Source organism: Pseudopodoces humilis, chromosome 6, assembly GCF_049639895.1.
Source record: "Pseudopodoces humilis isolate 2021_Gansu_Grassland_sample_001 chromosome 6, ASM4963989v1, whole genome shotgun sequence".
NCBI classification, from domain to species: Eukaryota; Metazoa; Chordata; class Aves; order Passeriformes; family Paridae; genus Pseudopodoces; species Pseudopodoces humilis.
In genome coordinates this window covers 67,980,927-68,001,610 of record NC_142205.1, presented here as the reverse complement: position 1 = coordinate 68,001,610, position 20,684 = coordinate 67,980,927, and the positions used below count along the sequence as shown (strand labels likewise).

Here is a 20,684-nt window from a genome sequence, read left to right as displayed (position 1 = left end):
TTGGAATTTTATCCTTTCTTACCACACAGAAGAGGCAGGAAGATGACTGCCAGACACGAGGGCAGCCAGGGGCACACAGAAGCCACTTACAGCCTCTGCACTTCTTGACATCCCCGTCCTCCACTGCTGGACGTAGCCAAGAGAGATTGTCAGCGTTCACCTTCCAAGCCTGGGGCACAAATCTGGCTGAGCTTGTTTATTTTCCATTTTCCTCAGTATTAAAAATATGTCCTGTACATGGTGGTGCTCTTGGCATTCACCACACAAAGGCCTGTGCAGGCACCACATTTTCATAAATGCTTCATGGTAGCCAGCAGATTTCACAAGATTACATTGGCTTAAGCAGGAGGAATTTTAAGGGCCTTACCAATGTTACCTGAGGAAATACAGCTCCCAAATGGTGATTTAGTGGTTTTTTTCTCACCAAAATATAGTTATAATAGGGGGGCTAATATATGTGAACACTAGAACCACGTTTCTTAAAGGACACTTGAACCATTTGAGATATGGAGCTTTCAATAGCCTGTTTGCTCTTAAGTTTTGCTTTTGCTGAACTTTTTCAACTTGGTTAGTATTTTGTTCAATTTTTTTAAGTAATACCAAGAATATAATTCTGAAAGCAAAAGAATTAAAGAGCCAGAACTCTATTATTGAAATCACCTTTACTTGCTCTTAGTTTGTTTTGGTTAGCTGGTTTTTACCTGGGAAGGTTTAGGAGGTCAGTTTTACTATAGAATACATGGAGCCGATTATAGATGGAAAAGAAACGTGATTGAATTAATTTTAGTCAAAATAAATAACTCTAAAGTTTGAGGGAATAACTCTTAAGTACAAACATAAGGTCACTGGCACTGTTAAATTCTAAAATAACTACATGAAATCTAATAGGGAGCCAGTATATGAAAGCACTCGAGTATTATGGGTCACCTCTGCCTAACTTGATTTGGAATTATTTATCTGTTTGCAAATTATTTATTAGATCCATACTATGCAAAAATATAACACAAGTTAGAAATGCATATATTCATTTGAACAGAATAGCAGATGATGTAAACTTCTTATTTTAATCCCCAAACCATGCCACTTGGGGAAAAAAAAAATAAAAAATGCAGACTACTTTAAATTTTCCACCTCTTTTGCACTCCTTGCCAGAGCTAATTCTGCAGTGCAAGGAAGAGCATTTTTGCATGGATCCTGCCCTGTCCAGAGTACTGGAAATGTCACAACAGCACAATCATAGAAACCCAGCTCCTTCACTAGAGGAGACTGGAACAAACATCTGTACATTTGGATGATCATCTCTATTAACCTGAGTGTGGCAGAGACCTCCTTTAGCAGTTTCCCTGTCACTAAAGGAAATGAGGGTGTAATTTTATTTGTCTGATCACAGGAGGGCTGCTTGGCAGCCAAACAGCAGGTCTGATGTAAAAGGCAAAGGGGATGTATCTCTCATCTGTGGACTCTGTTGCACCTCAGCACTTCAGTACTGCATCACATAGAAAGCCTTGTTCCTCAAGCAGAGAATTCCTCATCTGTTTATGTGACACAGGAAAGAAAAAAGGAGATAGCCTTTTTAAAGTCTTATTCATTCTAAAACAGTCAGTATCTGAAGTAGAAAATGTGCTTTTCTTCTTGTTCACTTGATTTTATTTTTTTTTTGGTCAGATTTCCTGGTGAGCCATCTCACTCTTTCAAACTGCAACATTACCAAGATATGTAATTTAAGATTAAACAGGAAAAGATGAATAATTAAACTAATTTATAGGTGCTTCAGGCTTTGTCTGAGCTGGGATGGATCATTCCTTCCTTCCTCCTGAGCACTGATTTCTTTAACGAAGGTTTGCTGGGACAAAAAGTCACCTTCTACATAGTCTGTATCACCTTCATACACTTTGTCACCTGTTTCCCTGCTCTAAGCTGCTACACACATATGAAATACTGCACCTGAACTGTTTATTGGAATGCTCCTTGTGCAAATATACAGGTTTGATTTAGCTGGCTGTCACAAAGGCAAACAGGAATAATGGAGAATAGCTTCAGATCAGCCATCTCACAGCAACTCTCATCATATAAAACCTGAGCTGTTCACAAAATTCTTACTTTTTTACCTCAGCCACCTTAGAAAATCGTTTTGCAAGGACTGAGGGGTGGATAACCAAAAGGACTGTGGCTGGTCAAGATATCCTTCCAAGGAGCCACAGGGTAGCCACTTAAAACCCCATCTGCTTTGTCCCTGTTCACCTTTGCCAGGTCCCCTCCAAAGGAATAAATCAGGAGGCCAAATTTCTTCAGGAGAGCTGAGTCAAACTGTGCCAATAATGACTTTGCAAATATTTGTGAGTATTTATGAGGTGCTAACTCTTGTCTCTATGTGTGCAGCTTAGCCTGGATTCAGCTGAAATACCCAAAGTCAAGTACTTAGTGGTTAAGCCTGATTTTGGACACACAGAATGCACATCCAATGCATCCAAAATTCATGTTTGACATCTACCCATCCAACTCAACCCTGCAGGACACTCCTGAGTCATTTCCCACTGGTCAGAGCCACCTAAAATCTCTGTACATAAAATCTAAGTGCACAAAGCAGGCAGGAGAGTAATAGTGTGGTCACTCTGCACAAATGGCCACGGCTGCAATAACTACAGGCAAGGGAAATTAGGTCTTATGAGTATAAATGTTGAGCTAAAGAATTAATTTTTGTTTCTCTGAAAGAGCTCAATGAGGCATAAAAATGTTCAGGGATGTTTAATCCTTAAGGGAATGAGATTTATCAAAGCAATTTGAAAGGATGATATGTTCACCTCTGGTTCTACAGGCAAAGAAAAGCCAAGAAAGTCCAAGGCATTAAACAACTTGGAAGCTATTTTTCATTTTGCCAAGCTGTTTTTCATGCTGCTCTCATTGCCTCAAGTTTGATGCTAGAGTGCAAGGCTAATCTGGTTCTGGCAAGCAATCACTAATTTGTGATAAGCATTAGGTTTACATTTAAAGATCAAAGCAAACATACATAAACCATTTTGAGTACATACATATCATATCCTCTGCTTTATGTCCTGGCCCTTGGGTTTATATCCCCTCATCACTGTGTTTCCCTCTTACATTCTTAGTGAGTCCAGGGACAACTGGAATCTGTATTGAAAAGAAAATGTAGTTAATTTAATTTATAATAATATGTAGCAGGCTAGAGATTTCAGGCGGAAATTTTATCTATTGGTCAAAGGAGCTACAAGATCTGTTACTGTCACCCTCCCTGGAGGGATGGTGAAAGCACTGAAGTTTTTGAATACTCATTGTGTTGTTTTCCTCCCCTCTGACAACAGCCCAATGATCAAACCATTAACAATACACATGTACTTAGACAAAATTCCCATTTATCTGAAAAATCCCAATGCTAGAGCTGCCCATAACTAAAACTGATATTCAAACATCATCGTGGCATGAGAGGGTGGAAGGTTGGCAATTTTTCCATTTCAGGGTAGATTCCACCTATTCTTCCCAGAAGTGAGCCTGGTCCATGGCTAAGCCATCCACAGGTCATCCCTATGATCAAATCCTGAATCCCTTGCTCATGACTGAACTCCACCTGGGATGCACTTGTACAGGTTTTTACACTTCAATACATCTGACCCTTTACTTCTGTTTAGTCTAACCTTTTCCTCTGGATAAAAATGAAGGCATCATTTTGAAAACCTGCATTGAAAACTCAATTTTCCCAAGCATTTTATGAAGAGTTTAAGAGTACAGATTTCAGCTCAGGCTCTAAATAAAACTCTCAAGACTTTGGTTTGAATAAAACTCAGCCTGCTGTAAGGTCAAGTATTGAAAGCATGCTTCATTTCATGTCCTAGGAGAAACTGCAAGAGATGATTTCTGCACAGTGATTTGCACAGGTTAGGAGCTATTTATTCATCTCTACTTACATGTAACAGCTTCCTCTAAAGTCACATGTAAAAACAAGCAAACTGATGGCAGATTTACAATCATTTTGCAAAAGGTATTAAAAGTGTGCTTTTAAAAGAAGTATCTGAGCCTGTTCTGGGTGTAGTAAACCACTGGGGGGAAAAAAAAAAAGGACACCTGACAGCTTGAAGAAACCAAGTTCGTCTCCCTCAATTCTTGGGAACCATCTAATCCATAAATGAAGCAACACCTCGTGAGATCACCCACCACACACACTTAGACAGGCTGAAAACTCTATATATATCTGGATTTACAGCAAACTTAATGCAAAACCTCAAGGTAGTTCCAGTCCACTCTTGCCAGTTCTCCTGGCTGCTCAGTGTGTGCAGGAATTTTATCCTGACCCTTAAGTTCCCTTTAAATTGAGATGGTTTTTTTTTTAAATTACAAATGGTAAGATGGAAGGGTAGAGAATTATTTTTCTTTGCCAAGTACCTGAAGAGTTTTAGGTTTGGTTTCTAATAATTGTCCTTTATCTAGTCCAGAAGACTGTTTTTTGATGATCTGAAGTGCACCATTAGTTTCACATGCTCTTCTACACTGGTCTGACTTAGAACCAGTCTGTTTTGTTACAAATGGTTTTAGTTTCCAAGTAAACCAAGTGGCAAAGCAATTCAAAACATATTGAATTCATTTAATATATTAATAACCACAACTGGCTCTAAATCAAAAAGAATTACTCTAGACTTAGAGAGTTTTATTTCTGACAGTTCTTACTTTTAAAATAAAGTAAAACATATTGGATATATTCACTTACTTTAAAATAGCAAATCAGTAACACAGGGATTAACATATTCCTTTTCTTCTTCATGTCCAAGACATTTCTTTATACAGAAGAAAATGCTTGATTTCTCTTCAATGCAAAAAAATAATCCTGTAAGTGCACTTTTCATGCCCCAATGTGCAGCCACTTTGCTGAACTTTTAGATTCTACAATTAGATAAATCAGATTTCCTTGTGAAGATCTAAAGCTGTAAATACAATTTATCTTCACTTCATTAGGGATATGGGAAATTCCTGTCTTGGGAGGAGATCCTGTCCATGAACAGCCATCACCATTACACAGCTCATGGAAGCTTTTGTACATCCTTTTTTCCCTGTTGTATTAAAGATGTCCCAGAGTGACAAGCACAACCTTAGAGCTCTAATCTCCCAAAGTCAACAGAGGGCATTTGGCATCTGATGCCACCAGCAGGGTGATGCACAGGAGGCAACAGTGGCTCTGCAAACAACACCTGCTGAGCTGGAGGCCAGGGCAGCCCTCTTGCCTGGGTGAAGGCAGCAATGGAGAACAAGCCAAGCCAGCCCAGACAAGCCTTCTGGGGACTTGTCAGCAGCTCACAAGAAGTGCTGCAGGGAAGGTACAAACTCCAGATCACAGTGCTTGTGAGGTATCTGCACTCAGGTTTCCAAGAACCTGTGCTCCTGGCACGGCCTGCCAGGTGGGCTGGAGCAGTTCCAGCACTCGCTGCCATTTCCAGAGCCCCAGCTCCACCCAGCCTGGCAGGCTGTGCCAGGGGCACACCAGCTGCCACTGCGTCACCAAGGTCCCGTTTCTGTGACCTTGGCATGGAGGAACAGAGCACCCATCCCATGTGGCATCTGCACTGAGATTGCTTGGTCTTGGAGAGGCCACCAAGGAGTCAGGAGGGATCATTTCTGCTGGTAAGTGGAAGGCTGGACAGCAGAACTCTGCAATGTTGTCCTTGCCAGACCTCCGTGTTATCCCAACCCATCCCCACTTTATCCTGTCACTTGCTGCAGTGCTCTTGCACATCACACCTCCAGGACTTGACTCACACGGAGGCTGCTCCCACAGCTTGTCCCTATGACTTTCCCAGGAATGGGAATGATTTAATGTTAATGGCTATCCTCTTCAGAACGGGTTGTGGAGATCGCGGCATAAGAGGTCATTATTGTTTAAACACTTTTGTTTTGCTTTTCTTCTCAGAAACTTTAAATCATGAGCTTCCTTACACAGAACTGCCCAAAATGACAGCTTTAGGATGTGTGAGAAAGACACAATTAATTTAGTACAAAAGATAAGACATTTCCTTGGGGAAGCACTAATACCAGGCCTATTACCCGTCAGTGTCATTTCAGATTAGTGTTCTACGGAGAAAGGGATTCTAAATCTTTTTAATTGAAAAATGTTTCTCTCTTCCTTACTATTACAAATTTCTGCCCAGAGGTTAAAGAGTTTTAAAATTATTTCTGAATTACATCCAATTTCTGGACAGTTTATCAAAAAAAGGAGGATGCAGTTTGTCTCTTGCTTTACTAATTTATGCCAGACTAGAGAAAGGAGAAATATATTCTCTCGGTGACCCAAATGAAATAGTTACATAAAATGATGCTTCGAAATACAAAGCCCAGACATCTCTAACATGTTAAGATTGGCAGCTGTCACCAACACATCCACATGCAGGAATACATGCCATAATTATGCAAAGTAGAAGGATAATTATCCAAACATAGTGGTGGAAACAACAATCAAGAGAAGAATGTTACTCAGCTTCTCTCTCTCTTTTTCTGGCTTAAAGTTTGAAAAACATCACAACCAATTATTTTAATCCATGTAGGTTGTTTGACTCAGAAGTCACAAAATTACCTCAAGAAAAGAAGAAAATGAAAACATCCTTTTACCTTTAGCATGTCCTGAGCAGGAACATTCAAAACTGTGACCTGGACTTGCTCAGTCCTTGATCCATGGCCTTGGAGCAGCCCCCTTTTTATCCCAAAAGTGAGGGATGAGATTTGAAGCAAAGTCCTGGCTTTGAGTGGTGTAGTCACTCCTGGAAAGCACAGCTCCCTTCAGTGTCGATGGCCTGCTGGAAGATAGGAAAAGCATCACACAGACTTAGTTGATTCTCTGCTCAGATGTGCTTTTAGGTACAAGGGTGCCTGGCTATCTCTTCTAGAGCTCTGAACACAAAGGAACTGAAATTTGGGGGGAAAAATATTTAAAAAGGCACTCTGCAAGTGAATGTTTTTGTGGAGATTGGTCTGCCACAGTCTTTGGGCAGTTGCACAGCCCACAGAACACTTGTGTGTTAGGGTTGTTTGGGTTTTTTTGTCCTTGAAAATCCTTCCAAACAACTGTGTTCTTTCCACTTCTCCTCCAGATTGTATAATGGTTGTGTTTCCTGTGATCTGTACTGAAGAAAAAATATTTTCCTTTTCTAATTCAATCCTTAGCCCTTGTTTTCCCAAACTCCAGTTCTCAAGAAACGTGATTTCTTAAAAAAAAAAAGAAGAAAAAGTCTAATTAAGCCATTTATCAAACTTTTCCAAGTGGGTAGAGTGACAAATTAGCCCTATCTTCCACCAACAATCTGATGGATGGGAAGATAAAGATGCAGAGGCTGTTATTTTAGCTGGAAGCTCTCCACTATATCAATTGTTTGGCCCCAAGCCAAAAGACCCTGAGAGTTGACAAGGACTAATGATGGGTCCATAAAGTTTATGCAGCATGAGGTCTGACATCAAAGGAATGCAGCCTTATTAGCAATATCTCTATGCCTTCTCCTTGGGAAAAAAAAAATAAAATTCCCATTTGTTTTTTCAAAAGATTTTACTTAATTATTCTACTCTTTCAGCAAATGGAAAGAAAATTAAAACTGTAAATAAATTTGCACAATAATCTGTGGCTGACGAGTTCTGCTCTTCTCTACAAATATGAAGTGATTTTTATTACTTTTTAAGTAATGTCCACCATGAGAGGCTAGACTGCAAATAAATTTCATTAAGAGTCTTTTCTTTTACCACTATTTGCTTGAGAATACTTGCACTCTTCCCAAGTTTTAACTCTTGGTGGTTTTAGGTTAGGGCTGAAGTGGATATTGGGCCTGACTCTGTGACAGCATCACCTTCAGTGTTTGTAACTTACATCTTTCTCCCTTCTCCCGGGGTTTTTATTCTAATGTGCACCATTTTGACATGAAATGGAAACCCTGTGTAGAAGGTGGAATGCAATTATTACCTGACTGGAAAGCAGGGAGAGAGGATATAACAGCCAGGATGACTTCTAAGAAAAATCAAATCAACAACTCAGCAACAAAAAACTCTTTTGATATCTTTGACAAAACAAGCCATTTCTTCAGATACTATATGTTACTCTGGACTAGAAGTAAAATCCATATATTTTTTTACTGGAAAACTATTTAAAGACTATTCTTGACATCCCATTCTTTAGAAACTTTTTTTTTTTCTCTTGTGGAAATAGGACAGTCTTCAACTTGCTGGCACAATGAGAAACTTTATTATTGCTTTATCAAATCCAACTGCAGTAGTCCTGCATATCCACATACCTGATGAACTTGATTTATCTTTTCAACACAACATTTCTACAGGATGCAATTAAAAACAATACTGCAATGACATGATGACAGCCCTGGAAGTCAGTGCAAAGCCACATTCAGCACATCCTACAGTATTTTATCTTCCCTTTCCAGTCTGGATTTAATAGTATGTGTGGAAGGAGCACTGCGCAAAAGTAGGGATGTCATCCATCTCCAACCTTCCTGTGTCTCAACTAACTGCCCTGGATTATCCCTCCTCTATTGCTCCCAATCCATCACCAGCTTGCTCTGAGGGGATTTGCTGCAGCTTTTCTTTCTTGTTGTTTTTCCGAAGGGGATGTGCCATTGCATCTGCCATGCTGCTTTTGACCCTGGGACATCAAGGCAATTTACATCCCACCGGGATATCCACAAGCTCTGATGGTTTTGGGGGAAATATGAAAATGTTTGGAGTCTGTGAGGTCCAACACAAAAAATCATGGAAAGAACAAAAGAGAACTTTTAAATACTACAACCTTACCTGGCAATGTCAAAACCAGGAATTAAAATTCTGGTTGAAATATCATAATCAATTTTTTTTTCTTCTTCCTGATGTATTTAATATCTCTAAGTTCCTAATGTATTTTCTTAGCTGCTCATTGATAACAGGGCTGCTTAGGAACCAAATTTTCTCTATGACATTCCCTTGCAACACTTGGAAAGAAACTTAAGAAAAGAAAATGCACTGGTTAAATTTTTCTGCTTAGAATTGTTTTGGTTTTTTTTCAATAAAGATGAAGTGTAAGTAGTATGGCACTATGCAATTAAGTGTTCAAATGTCATTGCTTCTAACTTAGGAAGGGGATTCCTTGAACAAAGAAGCTGAAATGCAAGTTGGCTGCAAATAAAGTGAAATAATAAAATAAAAAGAAAAAAAAAAGAAAAGAAAAAACCAAAACCAGTGCTGAAGTTGCCAATAAACCAAACTGTTTTCTTACTTATAATTAGCAGCATTGGTCATTGTCTGGCTGCCCTGGCACTCTGTAAATATGCCTGGGCAGACTGTGATTAAAGATTATGTAGAAGATTTATTTAACGTATATCCAGCCTAGAAGAGACAGGTAAAACAACAACTCTCTCAGTCACTCAGCTTGGTTGGGGGGTAGTGGCTACAACTCAATTCTATTTAGCCTTTCTTCAGTAAAATAAAGGATTTTCCTTTTCTTTAAACATGGCTCCAATTACTGAATAGAGCAAACTCATTCAGAATTACAAGCTTCAGCTCTTTCAAAGGTTCATGGATTTCTCACACATTTTAGCAAAGTTAAGAAATTTTGTTCTGTAATTTACAATTTATGACACGATTCAATAAAAGACCTTAAAAAGGCTTAGCTGCAAAATAAATAATAAACTTACTCCACCCTGCATTTGTCTTTTATTTGCCAGATGACCAGTTTGTTTTATTTCTTTAAACACAGCTTTGGAAAATACAGCAAGTCTGTACTGTACAGTTCCCACCTGGAAGCACAAACTTTAGCAGCCAACCCCAAGTTAAAACATAAACTCACTTTTCATTTCTGTTCCAAGGTAATTCATAATTCAGTTAGAGCTGAGGGATACTCACATAATTTGCCTTTAAATGTTGCCCAATAAATTCTGTGGCAAGTCTGGTAGAAGGAAAGTGAACAACAGACAAGCAAACTGCCACACTGCTGCTCCAGCCACACAGGGAAGTGCACAGGTTTACAGATCAGTATGATTTTGGGCTGTTCCATCATGCCTGTGAAACTGAAGTGGAAAGATGGCAAATGAATCAGAGTGCAGAGATACTGCTCAGCTATGGCAATGGAAATACACATTTCAGCTGCCAAAGGGATCTGGTTTGCACTTTCCTTGATTTTTTTTCTTCTTCTAAATCGTACTAATATGTTTTTTCTCAACTTTTTTTTTAGTCTCTTACATTGAGAACAGCTTCTGATTTTAAGATGACTTCACATGAGTATTAGGACAGAGATTTTGCTCACTAAATGATACATGAAGAGAATAATGATTTCAGATTTGTATGTCCTATTGCAGCTATTTCCACTATCAGGAAGCAATGGGCTGACCTACTTGTGTGATACAAAAATAGCCAAGGATCTTGAAGCAAAATCAATGCCACTGAGCTGAAGAGAAATGGGGAGGTGCAATGTGCTCATAGCATGAGCCCCTTGGTGCCCATCCCAGCACTGCTGTCAGTGCACACCCTCCGTGTTTGGCCCAATACAATCTTGGCATTGCTTACAAACTCAAGAATTTCTTTTTAAAAAGTGTTATTCAAGTTCTAGGCTGAAAATTCACTGAGGATTTTGGTGGGCATCACTCTGCAGGCTTGAGGTTACAGACTGAAGGCAGCAGATCTGGACCCCAGGGAATCTGTGAGCTTTCTACCAACAATGCCTGATTTTACACCATTCCACTGGCCTGCAGAGGTTTTGGGGCTTGCTTTCTTTACAACTCGAATCTAGGTGTTGCCAATCACTTCTGTAATGCTGATAACATACACAAATCCTTTCACTGTATCATCATAAGCACTGGCAGAATTATATTAATAAATTTACTGTACCTCCTTTATTTTGCAGTGTTTGCTGTTACCCCAGGGATGAATATCAGACTCTCTGCAGGGAACTGGACTTTCTGTGCCACTAAGATACAGTTCACTACCAGAATGCTCAGCTGACTCTCAAATCCTTCACAGAGCATCATAACTTCACTAGATGGCAGTGGAGAGAAATATTACTTTATATCAATATATTTTTTAATACCCGGCAAGTCCTGCACTTTATTAGTGCTGTCTGTGTTAACACTACATCACAAGACAGCAATTCTCTCACCCACACAAAAGCTCCTGCCCAGCTAAATCTCCCTGTAAGCGTTTCAGAAAGCATGGACACTCTTCCATCACTAATGCAGAGAGGCAGGCAGCAACATGCACTCCCTCTTTAAAGGGTTTTTCTCATAAGCTCAACTGTATTGTGGTCTGTCCTGAAATCCCAGGAAAAGACAAGTTCCAAGAAGAAAAAGTTTTCAAATGAAAACTTTCCAGAGAAGTCAGAGACACCACCCTCCAAAGAATCATAACACTTACCTATGCCATAAACATGATGAAGAAAATGAGTGAAGAGTAAGAATGAGAAAGGCAAATGGTTCAAGGAATTTTGTGAGGACTACTCTGCAGTCAAAAAAATACTTTCCATTCACAAGAACTCCTTACACATACATGTTTCTTGGGAGAACTTTATGTCCCTTACAGACAACTCAAGAAAGAAAGCGTAATTTTTCAGGCTTCTGACAAAACTCCAAGGTGAAATACTTTAAGCAGCAAGTTCTGTAACTTCTAAGGTCCAAAACTTTCAAAAATTTCATCTTTTGAATACAGAGGACTGATGCCTGCCAGTTTTTGGAAATTGATTACACCTGGACAAAACTAAAGAACTATGATAGAGTAGGTGATTTCAGCTAAGTGCAATACTTCAATTAGGAGTTTATCAGTAAAGTTCTCTAGAAACAATGGAGTTGTCTGGCTTTATTTAGAATGCTTAGAAAGCACAAACTATCATTTAGTACAATAAGGAGACAAAAAAAAGTTTGCTTTCTTCTAGCAGCAGATGTAAAAAAAATTCCAAAGGCTTGTTTTTAGCTTTGGGAAAAATGTATTTAAAAAACCCAATTCACTGCCTAAATCACACTTCCCTAAACTATTCTTGCCTTTATCTTAATGATTTCCAAGACTTTCCCCTCAGAGAGCAACACATTGTCCTCTGGCACCTCAGCTGCTCCCTCACCAAACTGTTTGCAATAGCAAGCAGAGACTCAGGATATTGAAAGTGCTGATAAAAAACAAACCCAGTTGTGCTGCAAGTGACTTCTTGACTTCTGCCTGCTAAGCACAATTCAAAGGCTTGAACTTTTAAAAGCATAATTCTCTCTATTTATTTTTGTGTAAATATGAGCAGATGAGAAACAATTCCTTATGGCATTTCAATCTGTGAGACTTCTCTTACTTTTCCTCCTCACTGGCCACTGAGAAACAGAAATATCTGGAGATGCAAAGCCCCAGGGTTTCGTTTTTGACACAGGGAGTCGTATTCTCTGCATCTCTGGTCAAACACACACAATACACGAGGATGTCACATAAAGAACAATTTGTTGCCTAAATCAGCTTGGTAAAAAAAAAAAAATGACTGCTCCCCAAGCATCAAGAAATGAAGATTTCTAGAAAAAAAATGCACATTTTGGTGGATTCCCCCAGATGCAGATACTGAAAATATACACTGTAATTTGATATATATGTGGAAATAAATACATTCAATAGAAACACAAAAGGCCAACGTGACACTGGTGCTCACTCCAACCCAGTCACAGGGAAATAATTTTCTTTTATTGTTTACATTAGAGAGCTTCAGGGTGGATGCCCTGAATGATACCAATATGCAATGAGACAGTCAGGTAACCTGGAAAAAAGCCAGGAGTCCCCTCCAACAGCCTAGATAATGACAAAACAGCCCTTTTAGTTGATTTATTGCAGTCATTCAGTTCCTCTTTTTAAACTCTTTAATTTCACCTCACACAAAGAGATCTCAATTGCAGAAGAAAAAGAACTGTTACACTGTGTCCTTCCCACTTTCTCCAAGCACACTCATAAATCACAGCTCTGGGGGTTTGCCTGGAAGCTGTGCCATCCTGTTAGATTTAATTAAGTAGCCTTAAAATAAGTGGCCAATCAATATTGATTCATGTGGGTCTCACTGCACTAAGCCATCACAGTGTCTGAAGGCATTGCTGATGTGAATATAATACCTGGGCTTGGCCTGTCCACATTCATGTCAAATGAAGATTAAGAGTGACAAGAAAATACTCACTGAGCTCTTCTCTCCTCTATAACGTGCATATGATTGAATACAGAGCAGAATCCCTTCCTTTTCAAAACTGCACCAGTACTTCCCAGCCTATTTCATTTACATTTAATTCCTCTGCACAGAACCTGAATTTTGTACTGCCACAAAAAATGTCACAACCTGCATTTCCTGAAGTTTCAAAGGAGGATTTGGCTGATGGATACTGGTTAAACCTGACCGTAACATGCACAACGCGCTGCCTGCAACAAGGCCTGGAAATTGCTGGATGATAGTTATGATAAAATATCATTACAGTAAGATCTTCCTTAGCAACTTCAAAATATAACTGTTTGAAATCAATTAAAGGCATTCTTAAGTTGACTGGCACTTGCATATCAATATCTAAATTATATTTATCTAATTCTGAGGAACTCGCTCTGATTTCTTAGCACTTCAAGCAAGTTTCTCTCTTCAAAGGGAAGCAAGGGTTTAATTGTCCCATGTCTACAGATGATTTTTTTTGTCACAGCCAAATTAGCTGACATGGGCCATGAAGACCCTAATTATTTTAAAGCCTCTCAGTTATCACCTGATAGGTGCGCAATCTATTTTTATTCCCCACTAGGCCACCCCAAAGACTGCTGAAGTCTGAAGCTCTAATTTAAAATTACTGCATACTTTTACAGCAAATTATACTATGCCTTGATGGGGTCCTGCAACTTCAATAACAGTGAAACAGAGCTGAAGACAGAGTGCCAATTTACAAACTAAACTCGAGTTTTATACATCAGGAAACCCATGACCAAAGTGGATTATAACATAAAACCCTGACAAACAAGAAGTTACAACATCAGCAGTGAAATAAGGCATTTTTATTATCAATCCCAAATCAGGTCTCTCCTAGAAACATATTTCATCTCACAACCTCTCATTGTATTTGTATTACCTTTTCTAGCTAATGTTTAAAAAGAAATATTTGACTTTGGGATGTATAGAGCTTATTTAGTTTTTTTGCTACTCCTTTCTTTCACCTGCAATGAAAATCTGCAGTGCTGTGCTGCTTGCTACAGGTTGTAGATGTGAGTTTTCAGCTTGTACAGTCACACTCGTTGTGTTTACTATGCAAAACAGCTGTAACAGTATGTGGGAATGAAAAGCCCTAATTTTCATGGAATCAAATGATTTGTACAAATTTTATTTCTGAATTGCTCTGGAATCTTGAAATTGTCACACAGTTAAGAAAGCCATTCAAATGTCTTTCCAGCCATTAATTTTCTGGCTTTGATGCATTTGCCACTGGGGTTTTCACAGAATATTCAGCTTTCCAGATGGTTTCATTTACGTTTCTAAGGCGAGAGACGAAGTTTGCCATCGTGCGGAGCTCGGGCCTCAACTGCAGGTCACACCTAACGAGGGCACAGCTAGAAAATGAAAAATTCCTAGCACCTCTGTGGTTAGCCCTGCTGAATAATTGCTGCAGTAGCTGAATTTTGCTGTACAGATGTTGGTAATTTGCTATTGAAAACCACCAGTATCAAACTGTCAGAGTCAAGAAATGGCTTTAATTATTTCCTCCCTGGAGCAGTAATAGCCATTACTTGAGCACTGCCAAAGCTGGAATGTGTTTGTGTGGGTGATTTCTTAGCACATGGAGTGCAGGCAACTTTACCTGCACTTGCCAGGCCTTTGCTCCCTCCTTGTGGAAGGAGATTTGCTTCAGTCAGGGCCAGATCATCTGGAGACCACCATGAGCTTTCCTCCTTTTCCCTGGCCACCAAAGACTAACATTGTTTTTCTGCTTCATTGAGTCCTGAAAATAGAAGATAAATCAGACAGAAAGCCCTTGGAACTAAGGGCAAGAGGAGAAATCTTCTCTGGGAGGAAATAATTAAACAAAAATATCAGAAGCTATGGGAAATTTGATGAGAAATTGTACTGAGAAAGAAGGTGAGGTCAGCAGGGCTACTGCAGGAGTCTCCTCCTCACCCTGCAAAAGTAAGCACTGCCTGCGCTCTCCCTTCTTGCAGTATTAGGCACAAATAAAAACACAGTCAAAACCACACAGCTTGAAAAAAATACAGTGAAATTCAGGAGCAGGTCAAATTTTTACCATTTTTACCATTTTCCAGCAATTTCAACATTATTCTGTCTCCTTCATCAAATAGATCCAAACCCCAGAAAAATTAAAAACTGATGTTAATGTGAACGTTTCCACAGGAGCCTGCAAGGGGCTTTGGCTTGTGCTTCAAAAGAACTAAAACCCCTCCAAAATAACTTTTGGGCTAGGACATTTTATTCCTCATTCCCATGCTGTATTGATTTGGGAAGACAATCTAACCTCTGCACCTCCAAAAGCTGTCTTGTCTCTGAAGTGGGATAAGGTTCTTCTCCCTAAATAATTTGATGACTTTTTCTACCTCTGACAGAGAAGTGCTGAAGCAAAGTTTTCCCCAAGTCTGGGGGAGTTTGTTTCCTAGAAGAGCAGGGAACACCAAGGGTGTTCCTGCAATATCCATGTGCTTGGCCAGCAACGAGCTGCCATTCCTTTGAAGTGCTCACTTCGGATATTTGTGGATATTTGTGCATATGGAGACAGGGTGTGTTTTCCCACACACAGCACCCTTTCCTTCTGCTGACTGCACAGCCCAACCCAACGGCACAAGTGTGGCATTGATGCTCTCCGCATTGCTCCGGAAGGGAGAAGCAAAATGTGGCTTATAAAAAAGAAGGAACGTGATAAGGAAAACCAGTCTCATGAAATATACTGGAAATACTTGCCAGCTTAAAAGCTTTTAAGTCATTAAGAGCTCACCTCTAAGTCGTGAGCATGTTTTGCTATTAATTTATCTAATGTTTTTAAGTCCTAGCAAGGAAGAGGTCAAGAATGTTTTAAGTACATATGGATTTTCCTAGAATTTTTTAAAATTTCCTTCCTTTTCAGGTCAGCAATAAAATTTTAAAATCTTGGGGGGGAAAAAAAAAAGGAAGGGAGGAAATACGGGATTTCTTCGCGTGCCAGTGAAATCAAGACTACCAGGTTTTGTTGAGTTTGAGAAGCATTAAGATATTTTTTCAACCAAACTTGTGCAGTGAATATTTCTGTGAGATGATCACCTCTAATTGCTGCTGCTGGTATCACAGCACAGCAGAGATAACCAACACCATCTGTCAGCAGCAAAGGCAGACTGACCAGTAATGAAAGAGATTCTAATACTGCTCAATAGAGGCTGATGATCAATAGCTATTAAAGTTCTGCTGCTCTCTCTCTCTCCACGCCAGCCAAGAGTAGTAAATAATAAATAATAAATAAATAATAAGTTCTGAAACGCTCCCCTGTGTCTCTGCATGGGCAGGAACTGTTCTGATTGCAACCAGCACTTCTTGTGTGTGGCACATCTTAACCACGAAATTGATACCTAAGGACAGAGCCTGGTGTCATCGACACCCAGCTCACAGCTGAAACTATTTTGGAGTTTTGTTAAGAACTACAGGATTTGATGAATGGAGATTAACGATTAAAATGCTGCAGCCTAAGTCCTCACACGATGTGATGGCAAATAAGTCTTCAAAGAGATTTATTTTTGTTCCTAGCAGCTGGATATCTAGAGTCTGCCATTCCTGAGGGAGTCCCAGAGACCCACTTGATGATGGGAGTGTCTCACAGCTGTAAGAGACTCGGATTGCTAAACAATGACTCGAGCTGGAACATATTTTAGTGACTAGACTCTGCAAGCCCTGAGGTCTCTAATTGCCTGCAGGCAGCCTGCTTATCACCACAAACCTGGAGCTCCCACCTTGTAACATGAGGCAGTGAAAGCCTGTCTTGAACAAGGAATTCGATTACAAGAAAATGATTCCAGAATAAAAAAACAACAAGAACACCACCTTTACACCCCATTTTTCTGCTGTCAGAGGGGCAGGTGGGCTCAGGGCACCTTGACATCAGGAAGATGGATCCTTATTTACACTTACACAGGAAAGCTGCTGTGAAAATTAATTGTTTTCCTTACCTACAGACAACACTTATTTACAAGGCAATTTCCCAATTACAAACACTTCCATTTTGAATTTCAATGGAAATTAAACTTGGCCAATGCCAGTGGAACATTTGGGAAGTCACAATGACAGAAGCAAAGCTTTTGTAAAGAACCTTATAAGCCACATTTAAAAATCACTTTGAAACACTCATCAAAGATTTAATTATGGGCTCTGTAGTGATCTGTATTACCAGGCCTTGATTATTTCTGCAAAATATGCTACATTAACTTACACATGATGGAAATGTAAATTTAAATAACTTTAAAGTATTATAATTAAAATTAAATCACCATAAACAAAAAATTAATGAATAACATTTTCTGGTTCATAGCCCTAGTTTTTAGGGAATTTGTTCAGTAGCTGATTAAAATGCCAAAAGTGGTCATTTTCTATCATGCAATAGAAATCTAACTACGCAAAGTTCCAGTACAGCCTTGAAATAAAAAAAATCTTACAATCTATCTTACTTTGATAGAAGATAAATACATTAATAACGATTTTTAAGAGGCAAAAAAAATCCTCACTAAATCTGGCATAATTCTAAAATTTCTAAAAATTATTTAAGACTGTTTCCTAGATTTCTTGTTTAGTTTGGCTTTAATTCAGCAGCAAGATATTCTGGGGGATATTGTTCACATTAAATGCATTTGCCTTAAAAAACTTAATTTTATTCCTATTTCAGGCAGTGACAAAAGTACAAATAATCTACGAAAGAAATAGCTACAATTCCCCTTGAAAATTAATCTCTTTTAGAACATGACATCTAACTGCCATGTGATAAAACACGGTGGGACACTTTGGGTCAAGATGAAACAGCATTTTGTATGACAATAATGGATTATTATTCTCCTGTTTTGACATGTTTTAGTGCTATGCATGTTTTTGGTTAGTTATTTTCAGTGACAATCGTGCCTCAGTCTCACACAGCACTTTGTCACAACACAATTCAAGTTCTACTTTGACTTTTTTTCTTCCCCAGAAACACAGATTATTTGGGATGTCTGACTGACTGTACAAAGAAAAATTTGCTTGTACGATGCCAGTAATTTCCAAGCACCCATCATATTTTAAAGGCAGAAACAGTCAATGGTTTTGGATTTTAAAAAATGCCAATAGTGACAATTTTGAAGCCATTCTGTGTCACTGTACCAGAAATCAGACTGCTGGCAGTGTGCATGTTCACAGGGAAAGAGCAGCTGAGGGAATATGGAGAAACTTCAGCTCTGAAGGCAGGTGAGATCAGTGTGTTAAAAATCACCTGAGCAAAATAACAGAGAATAAAAAAGTTATTCCTATGAAAGAGGAAAGCTACTTTAAATGAAACCCACTCATTAAAAATGCTACTGCTCATTTCCATGGAGTAAGTAGAATACCTGATAGCACTCTGTGCACTTTAAACATATTTACAACGAAGGGATATATACTCCAGGAGAGGAAATGACTGGTCCCATTTCTCCAGGGATGATGCTGAACCCAGGTTTCTCCCTAAAAATGTTTTAAATTCCTCAGAAAAAAAAATCACACTTACGTCTTTTCTGCAGTTATCTGGCAGTTCTTTCCTGTGTATTTCTTGATAGAACGGTCAGGGAACCTTTCTTCCTAGCTGGGAGTGAAGCTGTCACCTTCTCAAGAGACTGACACAAAAGCCTGCTCAAAATGATCCTCCCTCCTTTGCAAGGCCTCGACTTCCTTAAGAATGATAACCAAGAAAAAAATCTCACCCATCTGGGGATTGAGAAATGGAGGAGTGCTTTTTTTTCCTGTGGGTTACTCATTACTGCAAGTTCCAGCCACTGCTGGGCCTTCAGGTGGCTTTTCCCCTCAAACGTTTAAGCAGAAATAGATGTAGATAATGATGAATTTAATTACCACCTGAAGCTCTTACAGAATCAGGTCTGGAGGGAAGTAGATTTCAGTGCGTCCTCAGCTGTGGAACTAGAGACAGGTGCAGGCCAAAAAAAAAAAAAAGGCCTGATCTAATCACTCCTCTTCAATGCAGCTGGTTTAACAAGAGCACAGAGGATTTTTTGGACCATGCTTGGAAAACGGGAATTTTCATCTCTTTGCTATTAATGTACTGCGCAGAAAGGTCACTTGTTCTGGCAGTGGCTAATGTGTGACATCTGAGCAGCTCTTTAACAGGGTAAATTGCTGTAGTTCAGAGGTAAAAATAGCCCCAGCAGCACTCACCAGCCGAGGAGCCGCTCAAAAACGCTGCTGATTAATTTCCTGTTACCGGGTTGGTCTTCCAATGCCTCTAGAGAACTTCCTGGCAGTGCAGTGAAACCCCATTTGCAGAGTGGCATTTCCACACTTTTGCCTTTGATTCCCAAGCCAACACTTGATGCCTCCTATTGATCACATTCCCCCACCTCCGCCGGCGGCCTTGGCAGGGAGCCGACTCGGGAACCTTCCTGGTGCAAGCTGGACTGTCCCCACGCAGATGAGCCTTGGCTTTAATGCCTCCTGTCCACCATCTGCTCGTTCCTCCCCCTGTATCTGTCCTTCCATGGAGTCTTCTCCACGTATGGAAGGACTTTGTGCCCTTCTTCCTCTGGCATAGGGCTGGAGGATATAAATATCCTTCACTTCCGAGTGTACATGTGTGCCTCTTAAAGAATTTCTTGTTCAGCAGCATTTGAGTGACCAACAAACACTGATTAAAATCCCCTGTTCGAGTGGAGCATCTTCTGGTAATTTGGCTTTAAGTACTGTCGTAGCACACATGACATTTACAGTCACAAGATTCATTCACTAAAAGCAGTTGCAGAAAAAGGTATTTGAGCAGCAGAACCCAAAATTCACACGGCAAACCTCAGAGTAGGGTCTTTTTCTACAAGGTTGCAGTATCAAGATGATGAGCTCCACTTTTCTGACACCCACATGAGTTCTGATGAAATGTAACTAAACTCACTGAAGATCCTGATGGAGAATTCCTGCTGTCCTCAGGACAGGCCAGCACCAGCAAGTGATGTAGTTCCTGTATCAGTGTGTACAGCTGAGATTTTACTCCAAGTTAGGGAAAATGCAAGCAGCTGGAAGGCAGAGGGACAGAAGATTCTTTTACGGCTTCTCTCCTGAGTCCCAGTGACCAGCCCCAGGTTGGTTAATGGAGGTGGGCCAGAGGCAGGACCCTGAGTCGGTGATTTAGGCACAGTCCTTGCCACCCCTCTGCTTCGTGGTTCTTAGTTCAGCATCAGTGCCCTAGAAAAACAAGTGGCAGAGACATGGGTAAGAGGGGGAAAAAGGAAAAGCCAGCATTTTATGTCAGATTTTGGGCCACAAAATGTTAGTGTGGAGATGGAAAAGCGTTCACGTCCCTGCACTCCATCTGCTTGCAACAAGATACTCAGTCCCTGTGTAAAGCAGAGGGAAAAGGGATGAGTTTGTTTTTTTATTACACACTCATGTAGATTTTGGAAGGAGGAAACCAAGCAAGCCAAAATTAAATATAATTTTCTCTTTTTCCCCATAGACTCAGTCTGGATGGATGCCAAACCACATTTTGGAGGGGTGAGAAAGGCCCAAC

At 39.8% G+C, this 20,684-nt stretch overlaps 1 long non-coding RNA gene across 1 annotated transcript; it reads right to left on the bottom strand.

Moving 5' to 3' along the window:
- Window positions 1–1,291: 1,291 nt before the first annotated feature.
- On the bottom strand, window positions 1,292–6,767 carry LOC148184219 (uncharacterized). The gene is made up of 4 exons (XR_015772793.1): window positions 6,607–6,767; window positions 4,718–4,813; window positions 3,030–3,129; window positions 1,292–1,532 (listed from the first exon to the last, which is right to left on the bottom strand). It is a non-coding gene; the product is annotated as an uncharacterized LOC148184219 (long non-coding RNA).
- Window positions 6,768–20,684: the final 13,917 nt, after the last annotated feature.